Here is an 11,585-nt window from a genome sequence, read left to right on the forward strand (position 1 = left end):
TCACATCAGGAATGGTTGGAAGGGTTTGGTTTTGCCTTTAGCCTTGCAGCCTATCATCTGGGATCCTGCCAAATGCAACCTTTTGCAATTCATTGCTTAGTACTGTCCTAACAGTCCTGGCAAAGAGGGAACGTCTGAATTACATTCAGAATTATTTTGTTTTTAAAGGAGAAATAATTGATTTGAACTTGCAAATATGAGAGAGCACAAAAAAGAAGAGACTACTGCTTAGAAATTATCACTAGGATGATCCAACCTGCTCTCCTCCTTCCCTTCAGGCACAACGGTATCTCTAGGTGGGGAACAAGGTTGCTTTTGAGACAAGAAGAATCAGGTTACACTGAACAGTCCAATAAAGCCTTTCAGACATCAATGTTTCTCTTGTAAAGACAGTAGTTCTTATGGCATATGCCTGTTTCCACAATTTATTCTGGCAGTAGAGTATAAAGTACAATTCTATGAAGATATATCTCTTTGGTTCCAGTGTTTTGTTAGGATAAATTGGAAGGCTGGTTGTTGAAAAGTTTTAGGGGTGTATCTAAGCTTTTTGTTAAGACATTAGGCAATTTTTTGCAGGAATTATGCACCTTTCCCCCATGCCACGAATGCAAAAAGAACATGGCAATTTACCAGTTTCAAAGAAACAGGGAAAAAGAGGCTAAGTCAGGCCTAAAAAGCTGGGAGAACACTACTGAGAGCAACTGTCTCACATAGTCATGGATGTAGTGGGTATTTCCTAGAGAAAAGACAGTCCATGACCTAAGGACATCCATGTAAAAAGCACCAAAATGTTCCTTTCCAACTGGGAGCTCAAGCTTCCAAGTCATTTAAGAGAAACTGAACTTCATCTACTAATCCAAATTTTCAGTATCAGTGGCAGTTCTCTCAATAGCTCTTACACACAATCACTTTTTATCCAGGTTTGGATAAGCATCTGCTTAAGTATATCTATCTGAAGGATGCATGCCAGACACTCAGCTATACTTAGTATAAGTTAAGAATGGCATCATGTAGTTATTGTTTCGTTTAATTTAAAAAACCCCCAACAACTTATAAACTGCAATAATAATGCAACACCTATAAAGTGACAGACTCTGAATTGATTATTACAAGTTCGGAATGAGACCCAGGGATTGTAATATAGATATTACAGTTGTCTGTAAAACACCAGTTCAGTGATCACCAGTGGTCAGAAAACAGAACAAACACAGTTATGTATAATTAGGAAATGCTCAGAGAAAACACAACTAAATAGCTCATGATGTTATGTGTGTGTATCATGTATAAAAACACTGTCAGAATGCACATGTGCCAGTATCTCGAAAAGTGGTGCAGTTATGATGTCCTCTCCACCTCAAAAAGGGTATGATAGAATTGGGAAAGATTCCAAGAAAAGCAGCAGAAATTATCAAAGATATGACACAGCTTCTGCAGAAGGAACAGCTTTGTAGATTAGGACTCTTCAGGCTGGAAAGGGGCTGGCTGGGGAGCAGTATCTTAGAGACCTCTGTCTGACCCGGGAGGACTATAGTGATGTTACGACCTTGCTGAAAAAAAAAAGAGATTCTAATCACAGAATCACAGAATGTTAGGGATTCTAGTCATCTAGATCATCTAGTCCAATCCCATTAATTTATATCTATAATAACTTAAAATGTCTTTCACAGGATGGACTGCACTTCTATGGACAGACTTACTATTCCTCCCTGTCTGCATATACTGTTATGAATCCCAGCATGATTCAGATCATGAGAATATGGATTTCAGCTATGCAATCTGCATAACTCATGCACGGCTCTAACTGAGCCTGCAATGGCACAGTGACAGCAAAACACACTCCTGTTCCCTTGACATTCCATCTTGGAAGTCCATTTTGGCTAGGCTAACAGTGAAGTTGATCTATTGCTTGCAGCTTGTTCAGAATGGAAGAAATCAATTGCTTATTGATTTGTGTTATCATGATCACAGCTCACCCAGCCGCCCAGTTTTCTCTGCAGTCACTGTTCTATTACATGGTAGACTTGGTTTAAATTAGTCCGGTTGATTCATGGCGCTCCGAATAAGACTGAAACAGGGTATACTTGAAAGCTCATTTTAGTTCCCCATCTTAGAGACCTTTGTGCTCACGTATCATCTGACATTCAAGGGCTCTGCCCTCACCTCGAGATTCACCAGGCAGAGCTTTGGTTGCAGCAGCATGGGAACTTGTAGTCCTCAGAAATGTACCTCATTGACAGACTACCTAAACATCTATTTTGTAAGGTACTTTTAAATCAATACCATGCTTCTAATTGTTCCTTTGATTGAGGTTTGGATGCGGTTTTTTTGTACTTGTGTTGAGACTAGAGTGAGTTTAGTAAGCATAAAATGGTGATAGGACAGTTGTTTCTGAGCTGAGTGCTTCAGCAGAGACTAGAGGAGGTACGTTACAAACACAGGTATTGCCACAGAGACCATCACCTCTCACCAGCCTTTCTCCATCTGTAATCATGTTATGCTCTGTGCAAATACTGCAATTGTCTACACAGAAGAGTAATTTTATGAGAGCATTTAGTGCCTTTTTAGCCTCTTTTAATCCAATTTTAGCTGCAGGAAGCATGGAGAAGAAGCCAGCATCATGTTTTCCATAGATCACCAGCAAAGCTATAGGAAATGGCAGCCAATGGGCTCATTCCAGTGAATAACTTTAAGAAAAAGCACAGGTACCTCTTTAAATGCCTATAGAATCATCACATTTAGTACTTTTTGTTGTTATTAAAATCTGTATTAACTGTGTTTCTTCAATATTTCTTGTACTTTTAACATTTTATCTTTGCATGACTGCCACAAAGTTTTCTACTTCTAAGCTGATTTGTTTGGTTGGATTTTTTTTTAAGATTTAAAAAATATTTGTCATGCAAAATACTGCAAGTGGCAGCACTGCAATGAAGCAATAAAAAGCAATCACTAGAGGTGTGGTTTGCAGGAGATAATTACAAACCCCTGCAGGGCTATGAGGTACAGATGAATGCTTCTGGTATGGTCATTATCTCATGGAGGTGCCTTATTGTTATTATGAATTTCTTTCAGCCCCATGTATAAATAATTTATGTTAGTAAATTACTTTGATCTCTGATGGAAACTGTAGGTTAGTGTTAGAAACTTCCAACTGGGAGGTTCATAGACATTAACCTATTCATGTATAATGCCTAAATACCAATCAAAAGACTCTCTCCATCTAAGCAACTTCATAACTTCATTACATTTAAAGAGGATGCAATGGAGCAGAACATAAATGACATAGTGCTGCTAACACTTCCTCAGCTTAGGAAAGGCTATTTGAAGTCCTGTGGAGAACCTGGACTTTTTAGAGATGACTCTAAGTGGCTTCTGTCTCATGTTTCTTCTCATATTTGTCAGTAGTAATTTTTACCTTGATATTACACTCTCCTAATGCACTACAGAGAAAAATGCTGTTTATGTAGATCACTCTCATTTGCACTGCAGAATCTCTAACAGCAGCATCTATCTTCTTAATGTAAACATTCTCCACATTTTTGTGGAAGATATTATGAGAAAGTTGATACTTGCAGGTCTCTTGGTAAAACACTACCAAAATAATGAGCCACAGCACCATATGCTTTTTCCTAATTGGATCTCAGACTCCAAAATAGTCAGTACAGGAAGGATATAAATACAGTGAGGTAGGTTTCCAAGTTCAATACCTGTTTTTGATTGTGGATATTTGCATAAGCCTGAAACACAATAGGATGTGGCTTATGGGCAAAGACCCAAAATACAGTCTTCCACCAACCAGTATTTACAATGGAAGTTCATAATGTCCACTGTATAGTTTTCACATCAACCAAAATGTTTTAAACTCTGTGGAGAAAACACGGAGAGTACAAAGGTGGGTTATAAGCTAAATTGCAGTCTTTCAAATTCATGGAACCCGAGTAAACTGTAATGATAGAATCTCTAATCCTAATTCCCACATCCATGCACTTCAGACCCTTTTGAGGCCATCTCATTCTGTCTATACATGGAGATCTCAAATACAACAAATTCCTTCTCTTGGCATTTAAGCCACGCTAAGCTGCAAAGGTGTCACAATAATACTAGCAACAGAATCACAAGGATGCAGAAATGGATGACATGGACCCGCTACAACTTCAATTAAGCCACCATAGCAAGGGGACAGAATTAGGAACCCATACACATAGCTGGGATCTACAATTGGGAATATATTGCTCTTCTACACTCCCTGGGACAAACAGGGATCATACTGGGAAAAGGAAATACTGGTTAGTTGGGCTCCCCATTTTTATTTAAACTTGAAATTCTACTGTGACAGCAGCTGTCCTTAACATTATCATTTTCAAAGGCATTGAAACCTTTATAAATGCATGGTTAAAGAACAAAGCAGAAAATTTCAAACCTGCAATAGGTACAATCAGGAAAGAAAGACCATCTTTTTCTCTTATGCTTGCAAATCAGGGACCAGATGACCCCACAATATGCAGATGATTCTAACACAATTAGGCAAAGGAGCGGGAAGTGAGCAAGAAGCTCTTTAAACTCAGTTTGCATAAATAGGCTAGAAATAGATGGTGCAGCAGGGAAAGATAAAGGAGAACCAGAAAGAGAAAGAAAAGCTGGAGCTAATGTGTCAGCCCATTATTGTAGCACTTTTGGAGACTATCACATGGATATGTATGCATACCAAGTACCACTGTACCCCAAAGTCTATGAACTACTTCTGGGATAAAGTATTGAGAGCAAATAGGAGAGGCAGAGTTCTCCCCAGCCTTTTCAATCAAAAGGCTGATTACAGAAGTAGCTATTTCAGACTTGTAGAATGTTAACTCTAAACCCAGTCTATAAACTTAAGGACTTTAACAACTAAACCATTAATCTGACAAGCAGAATAATTCCTTTGCTGGCTAAAACGATTTAATGCCCATGGAATGAAGCAGCCACACTGTTATACAGCTAGCATTAAATAGGTGCTAAATGCCTCTGGAGATAAGGAAGAACTTTCTTCATGTCTGTACCTACCACGCTTTTGAAGAAAATATTTTAAAACAATAAAATGTGAATAGACAAATGCCCTACTGCATGTTTCTTTATTCAAGGATTAGTCTTTATTCACAGGAATAACCTACTTGTCTTCTAAAATGAAGTGTAGAATGTCTGTGATCGAGTCTCTACTGTTTGCTTTTACTAACATAATTTCAGAAGTGCTTTTATAGGTTATACCCTCTGCAAGTGTGCTAACTTGGCCATAAAAGGAAGCTCCTGTTAATGTAAAGTGTTCAGTTACAAGCCACATAACAAGTAAATTAAGAAGCAAAAGAAAGTTAAATGGGTTACAGCAGGAGATCTTGGAAGAAATAGAGGGTTCTTGAGGCAAGGATCCAAGGGGCTTGTTTCAGATGCTGTAAAAAAGAGACTAGCAGTGACAACAGACTAAAGAAGAGATGGAAAGGAGACTGATGCTAGGTGAACAGTGAACAGAAACAGAAGCAAAGGTCCATTAGGTAAGTTTTAAAAGAGAGACGTTTTAGGGCAGACAGGAAACAATCTATCAAATGAATTGAATTTATTAAAGGTATCGGGAGGTGGTATCTGTAGGGATACAGTCATGGTATAAAGTAGGAGTGAAGAAGAGCCAAAAGAAACAGTTTAATTGTATATTCCTTTTGACTGATTTCGCTACTACAGTCCGACTCTCCGACTCCTTTGTGATACAACTTCTGTTTGCCAGCACTACTTTTCACCTTTGCTTAAAGCGAACAGACCTGGCAGGATCTTCCTGTGGGAATAAAATCTACTTCCCCCCAACCCTCAACAGATCTACTTGACATAGAATTCTTTACAAATCTCTGTCTTCATATATATATATATAAAGGTAGCAGACTGAATTTGTTTTAACTGCCCTAATTATGTAATGTTCTCCAACACAATGGTAAACGGGACTTGAAAGCAAATTGGGCAATAATTTGAACCAGCTAATGTTATTAAAAAATTAACAAGCCAGGTTTTGTCAGCTTCCCCCTTTTAGTCCTCTTCATTACATTTTTAACTGTTTACAGAAAGCACTTCCATTACTGCTTTCTAAAAAGCAGAGGAAGTGGAATGAGAAAACACTGTTATTAGTAGTAGAAAATGACACTTCATGGTCATCAGTTTAAAAGCATTACAATCAGCTGCCTCTTGCAAAATGAGAAACGCTTTGGCTGAAGGCACTTGAAATCAAAGATTAGTAGAAATGCACTCTTTGATTTCCAAACAAGAGACCATGCTACCAAACATATTAGTTCTTAATTAAACAAAAAGAAAATGAAGTTCTTAAATAAAAGAGAAAGGGAGGAATGAATGAAAAGAAACACATATGCCTGAACACTGTAGCCTGGTTTTCTGTAACTCTGCCTACCCACAAATGCCTGCAGCTGGCTTCTCTGCTTTAATGATTATATCTCGCTCTATTTTGCCACTTGGCTTCTCCTCAGCTCCTGCCTGATCATATTTCTAAATGTCACTCATGTTTATGCAGGCCAGTGCACAAAACAAAATTAATTTAACTGAATGGCACATTAATATTATTACTTTTGACAGCATGGAAAACTTATTAACTATAGCATGTCACAAGGCTAGTCTTCTAGTGAGTACTCTAAGTACAACATTGAAAGGAAATGTAATACATTTTAAGGACTTTTTTTTGGCTTATCAAACACTGTGAGAAGTCAAATCACAAAGCTTTTCCATAATTATTAGAATACTATATGTGCATTGCAGTCACTTTGCAGAAAGTCCTTGTCCACCTGTGACAGGGTACAGGAAACTACAGTACAGTACCTTTGCTTGATTTCAAAATGTCTCTTGAAGTAAGTATGGGCACCATAGTGTAGTTTCTGCTACCAAGAGTGTCTTAGTTTCCAAAAGCAACTGACTCCAAAACTTTAGACTATGGATTGAAATTACAGCATACCTCAAAAAATATATAGGATCAGCAGACAGCAGAGAACTGTAATTAAGAATCAAATAAATTACATATTTCTTACTTGTAAGATGTACCACTGTATGTGGTACTGTATGAAAAACTTGGCAGGAACAGTCCTTTCTATGATGACCATACATTACCAATTAGTGAAGGACAGAATAAAGAGATTAAACAAACCAGTAGGTGGGAATGATTGGCATGATGGAGTGAGTAATCCTCTACAGCTGCTGGTAAATTCTGCTGAAATTCAACAGCCCCAGGGAAAGACTATCAGGTGAATTCAGTGCCTCCTTTACTGAAGCTATACAGTATATTTCTAATTGATCTGCAAGAACTACAAAGAGAAATTCAATGGAATTTGTGTATTACCTTTGTAAGCAGCTATCTTCTTCCCTTTCCTCTATAACAAACTACCAAGACAAAAAGACCTTGCACCTCGTACTAGTCCCAGCTACATTATAGATAAATGGTTCCTTTTGCAGTGACACTAACACAGCCTGGTTTGCTCAACTCCTGTGGATATATATCCCTCCTTCTCGCATCTCTTGCTTGCTGTAACACTACTTCAGCTTTCATGTTCCTCCATAATATGCCCCAGAACTACCTCCAGCTCCCTTCCATGACCCCAATCGCTAACCCCACACAATACAACACCCTCTTGAAAATCTCTTAAATTGGCAATTAGGCAAGAAGTAATACATGATGTGGTTGTTTTAAAACTAGAAACTTGCTGATTAGCTAGCAGTAAGCCCTATGGAACTCGTGAGGACCTGGCACATGCTCAAGGGTTTCCCCAAACAGAGCAAGAATCTAAGTATCTATCCTCTTTTAAGGCATTACATGCCATTAAATTTACAGGAGCTTTCTTAACATGCTCCCCAGCTTCCAGGACAACATTCGACACATTCTCTGCCAAAACAAGCTTGTGCCTTTTTTTCACAAGAAGAAAACTCAACCAACTGGATTCTCACTGTACTGCAGCCACAGTGATGACTTGGAAGAGGCTGCAGACAGGGAACTGCACAGAAAGCTGGAAAGGAACTGGATTTACTAATGGGAAAACTGCAGACTGCTAATGTGAGTTAAGAGCTGATAGATGAAGTCTTATGACAAGACAGTTCTCTACCTGTAATTTATGAAGATGAAGGCTTTTTGCTTCATGTTTAATTTCACCCAAGTCAATGCCATCTTTTATTTCCATCCACTGCTTCTGTGCTACAGGCACAGGCAGGATTTCAAATCCCTTTCTGTATCATTGCTCTTCATTGGAAAGTTTTCTTCCACGTCCTCTTTTACTAATTGTACTGGAGATTTTTCCAGAGCATCCAAACCGCCTAAAAATATGAGATGGGGTAAAGGATATGCAGCTGGAAAAGAGGCAAGCTGAAAACCCTCAAAAAAGCTCAGAGCCACTCTTGTTCTAGTGTTTCCTCATTTCAGAAAGTCAGAAATATGTAAAAGACTGTGATAGTTTAACTTAGCTGGCAGCCAAATACAGCCACTCGCAGCTATTAACCCTACCCTAGCAAAAACCAGGACAAATACTCTCTCAGATAATTTCAATATTTTTGTCTTTGGTTCCAGTTGAAATGAAGAAACTAATACATGTCTTCTAGAATGCCTTGCATTTTAAGTTCAGCTCATTAAATATTTGTGCTGAGTTCAAAAATGAGTCACTTCTAACTCGTGCTATGTATTAAAATCTATTGACTTATCCTTACCTCATAGCCACTTCTTAAACTAAGCATTGAAAAATATATTTTTATGAAACTACCGAAAGATATTATTTTTTTTGGATAAATACATACTGGCAAACCCCACTTTTATTACTCCTTTTCCCTTGGCTATTTCACTTTGAAAAACTCTCTTAACACATTCTTTAGGAAGACAAGACAGCTCATCCAAAGGTCATCATAGCAATCAGTACAACACACGGGATTTCATTAATCTCTTCTGTAAAAAGAAAGAGGTCACCACAGTCATCTATAAAAATCTAGGAAAGAAGACTGCACTTATCATGAGATCTCTGGCTCAATTATGTTCATTTTTAATAAATCTTAGACCACACGGGAAATTCCAGAAGACTCGAATGGTGCTAATGTTATGCCCATCTTACTCAAAAAAAGTCCGAATGGGATGAAGGCAGTACCTATTAGTCATTTGTCTTTTATCAAACCCAGATGAAACAAAGGAAAAACTCATAAAAGTTTTCATTAATGATGGTTTAAAGGATAGGAAATATAATAAATGTTAAGTCACACAGTTTTATGGAAAATAGATCTTTTCAACTAGAATCAGATTCACTCTTTGATAAGATTGGAAACTTGGTTGATGAAGGAAAAATGAAAAATTTTTTTTTTGTTCTGCTGGTTTTATACATGTGGAAGACATTTCTGCTGGTAAAATAAGCAGATGACACAAGAATTAGCATAATGGTAAATAGTAATGCAACAGGTTGGTCAGAGAGGAAGTGCTAAATCACTTAGCTGTAACCAGTCACACAGAGTACATTTTCATACAACCAAAAGCAAAAATTCTACATCCTAAGACAAAGAACTCAAGCCTATTTCTAAGTATCTACTGAATCAGGAAACATATCTTACAAGGCAGTGCCTCCTGCTGAGGATTTAGGGTCATAACCTACAGACCATGAACTGCTAGTGTAATGTGCAAACCACTCAATAATAGAAGTGAGCAGAAGCAGCTGGTGACTTTGCCTGTTTGGCAAAGTACACTGCACACAGTTCTTGTGTACATACTTTTTTTTAAGATGCTGCAAACTACAAAGAAGGTAAAAAGTCACAACTCATTGGAAAAATGGAGAAAAACACAAAAAACCCCCATAAAAAAACATTAAAAAACTCCATAAATGATGCATTTCTGCAGCTTCCAAGAGGATTGGAAGTGACTTGATTACAGTGTATAAGTACTGTAGAGAAGAGGAAACATCATGTATTAAATGGCTTGAATCTACTGAAGAAGGGCATAAAAAGAATCAGAATTACAAATAAAGTACACATTTTTAACAGAGACATAGAGTAACTGCTGAAGCTATAGGGATGTGTTATTTTCTGCATCTACTGATGTCTTAAAATCAGTAACTTGCAACCTCTCTGGGTTTGAAGACCCTCTAAGAGTTTTCCAGCGGAGGTGCAAAGCTGCCTATAACAAACGCTGGTCTACTGTCAGCAGCATTCTCTTCGTAACCTTTGTCAGTAAGGTCTCACACAGATTTTTCCAGCAGAATTTCCACAAAATTCCAATTTGTATTGGTATTAAAATGTGTCATGGGAGACTTGTTTTTGGTGAACTTCCACTAAAAATGTGCAGATAATGCTTAAAGTCAGGGGATGCCATGAGGAAATCTGAGCTTTTGGAGTCTGTAGTCTATGGCATGCAGTCAGGACAAAATGCCATGGGCTGAGAGCCAGAGGGTTTCTAGCTCCTTGCTTCAAAACCAAGCAAGGGCTAACTTTCGGGTTTGTAAGGAGGTTTCCTTGTGCCATCTTCCTCCAAACTTGGCATAGAGGGAACACAACTATCTCCTGGATACTGACTGTTTCCTAGATTGAGTTTGGTTATAGGAGGCTCTTAGAAGATGTAGGAGTCCTCCAGCTTTAGGGCAGACAACCTCACCTCATTTAGAAAAATACCCAGTTTGATAGGAAATTGTAGTATTTCTAAACAAAAGAAAGGTTCTTTAAATGGGAGATTGTTTTTTTCAAAAAGAAATTGCTAATGTTAGGTAGTCTAGGATCAGTGCAAATAAAACAGATCAGATTTAAAGACCTGTCAGCCTCATTGAGTTGTAAGAGCTCATATAGCGGTGCCTTCTGGCAATAAACCCAAGGAATCAATGAACAGGTGGGCTAAATAGTCTAAGGAGCATGTCCCAATGTTTATACATGAGATATTCACAGCTTTATATGTAGTGATGATGCTTGAGGGCTGATTAACAGCTAGTTTTCATGATAGGGAACATATAAACAGGAAAGTTTCAGAGCCTTAAATTCTTACATAATGCGACCAGTGTGTGGGCTTGCAGGAACTTGCGCCAACTCTAGAACTCTAGAGCTGAAATACAAGCAGGAAGGCATCATTCTCAAGTCATTCTGAACATATGATTGCTGCAGCAAATCTAGTAGAGCTTAATTAAAATATCTTTGAATTTACAATTATCATATATCAGAAAATATTATTTTTTGTATTGTATGTTTTTAATAATAAAATTAACTGTCTATACACTAAATGTGCATATTTTTCCTTTAGGCTGATGGATAAAACTAAAAGCATAGCTCTCCATTAAGAAATCAAGTAGTAGTTTAGTATCACAGGCAGACATTCTGAAGAAATAATCATGCCCTTTAAGAGATTTTAAATTATTTAATGACTTAAAGGGTATGTAGAAAAGTATGATTCTATATCTACAAAAATATTATCATTTGCTATATCAAATTGTAATGAGACAAATTGATACTTAATGTAAAAAAAAGATGATGGGGAAGCATGCATACATATGGATGGCATGTGAAGTTACAGGTGGGTTTTTTGGAGGGCTTTGATGTTTTCTTATGTACAAGTTAATGTTTAAGAGTGATAGGGA

The 11,585-nt window shown here is 37.6% G+C and overlaps 1 protein-coding gene across 1 annotated transcript in view; it reads right to left on the minus strand.

Annotated features, from left to right (window-relative positions):
- Nucleotides 1-11,585, minus strand: part of LOC104527094 (synaptotagmin-1) — a gene marked incomplete at both ends in the record, with an annotated part of 70,734 nt that overhangs the window by 46,617 nt on the left and 12,532 nt on the right. The gene's annotated exons all lie outside the window — the stretch shown is intronic.

The sequence above is a fragment of the Antrostomus carolinensis genome, unplaced genomic scaffold, assembly GCF_000700745.2.
Source record: "Antrostomus carolinensis isolate BGI_N321 unplaced genomic scaffold, ASM70074v2 scaffold4886, whole genome shotgun sequence".
NCBI lineage: Eukaryota > Metazoa > Chordata > Aves > Caprimulgiformes > Caprimulgidae > Antrostomus > Antrostomus carolinensis.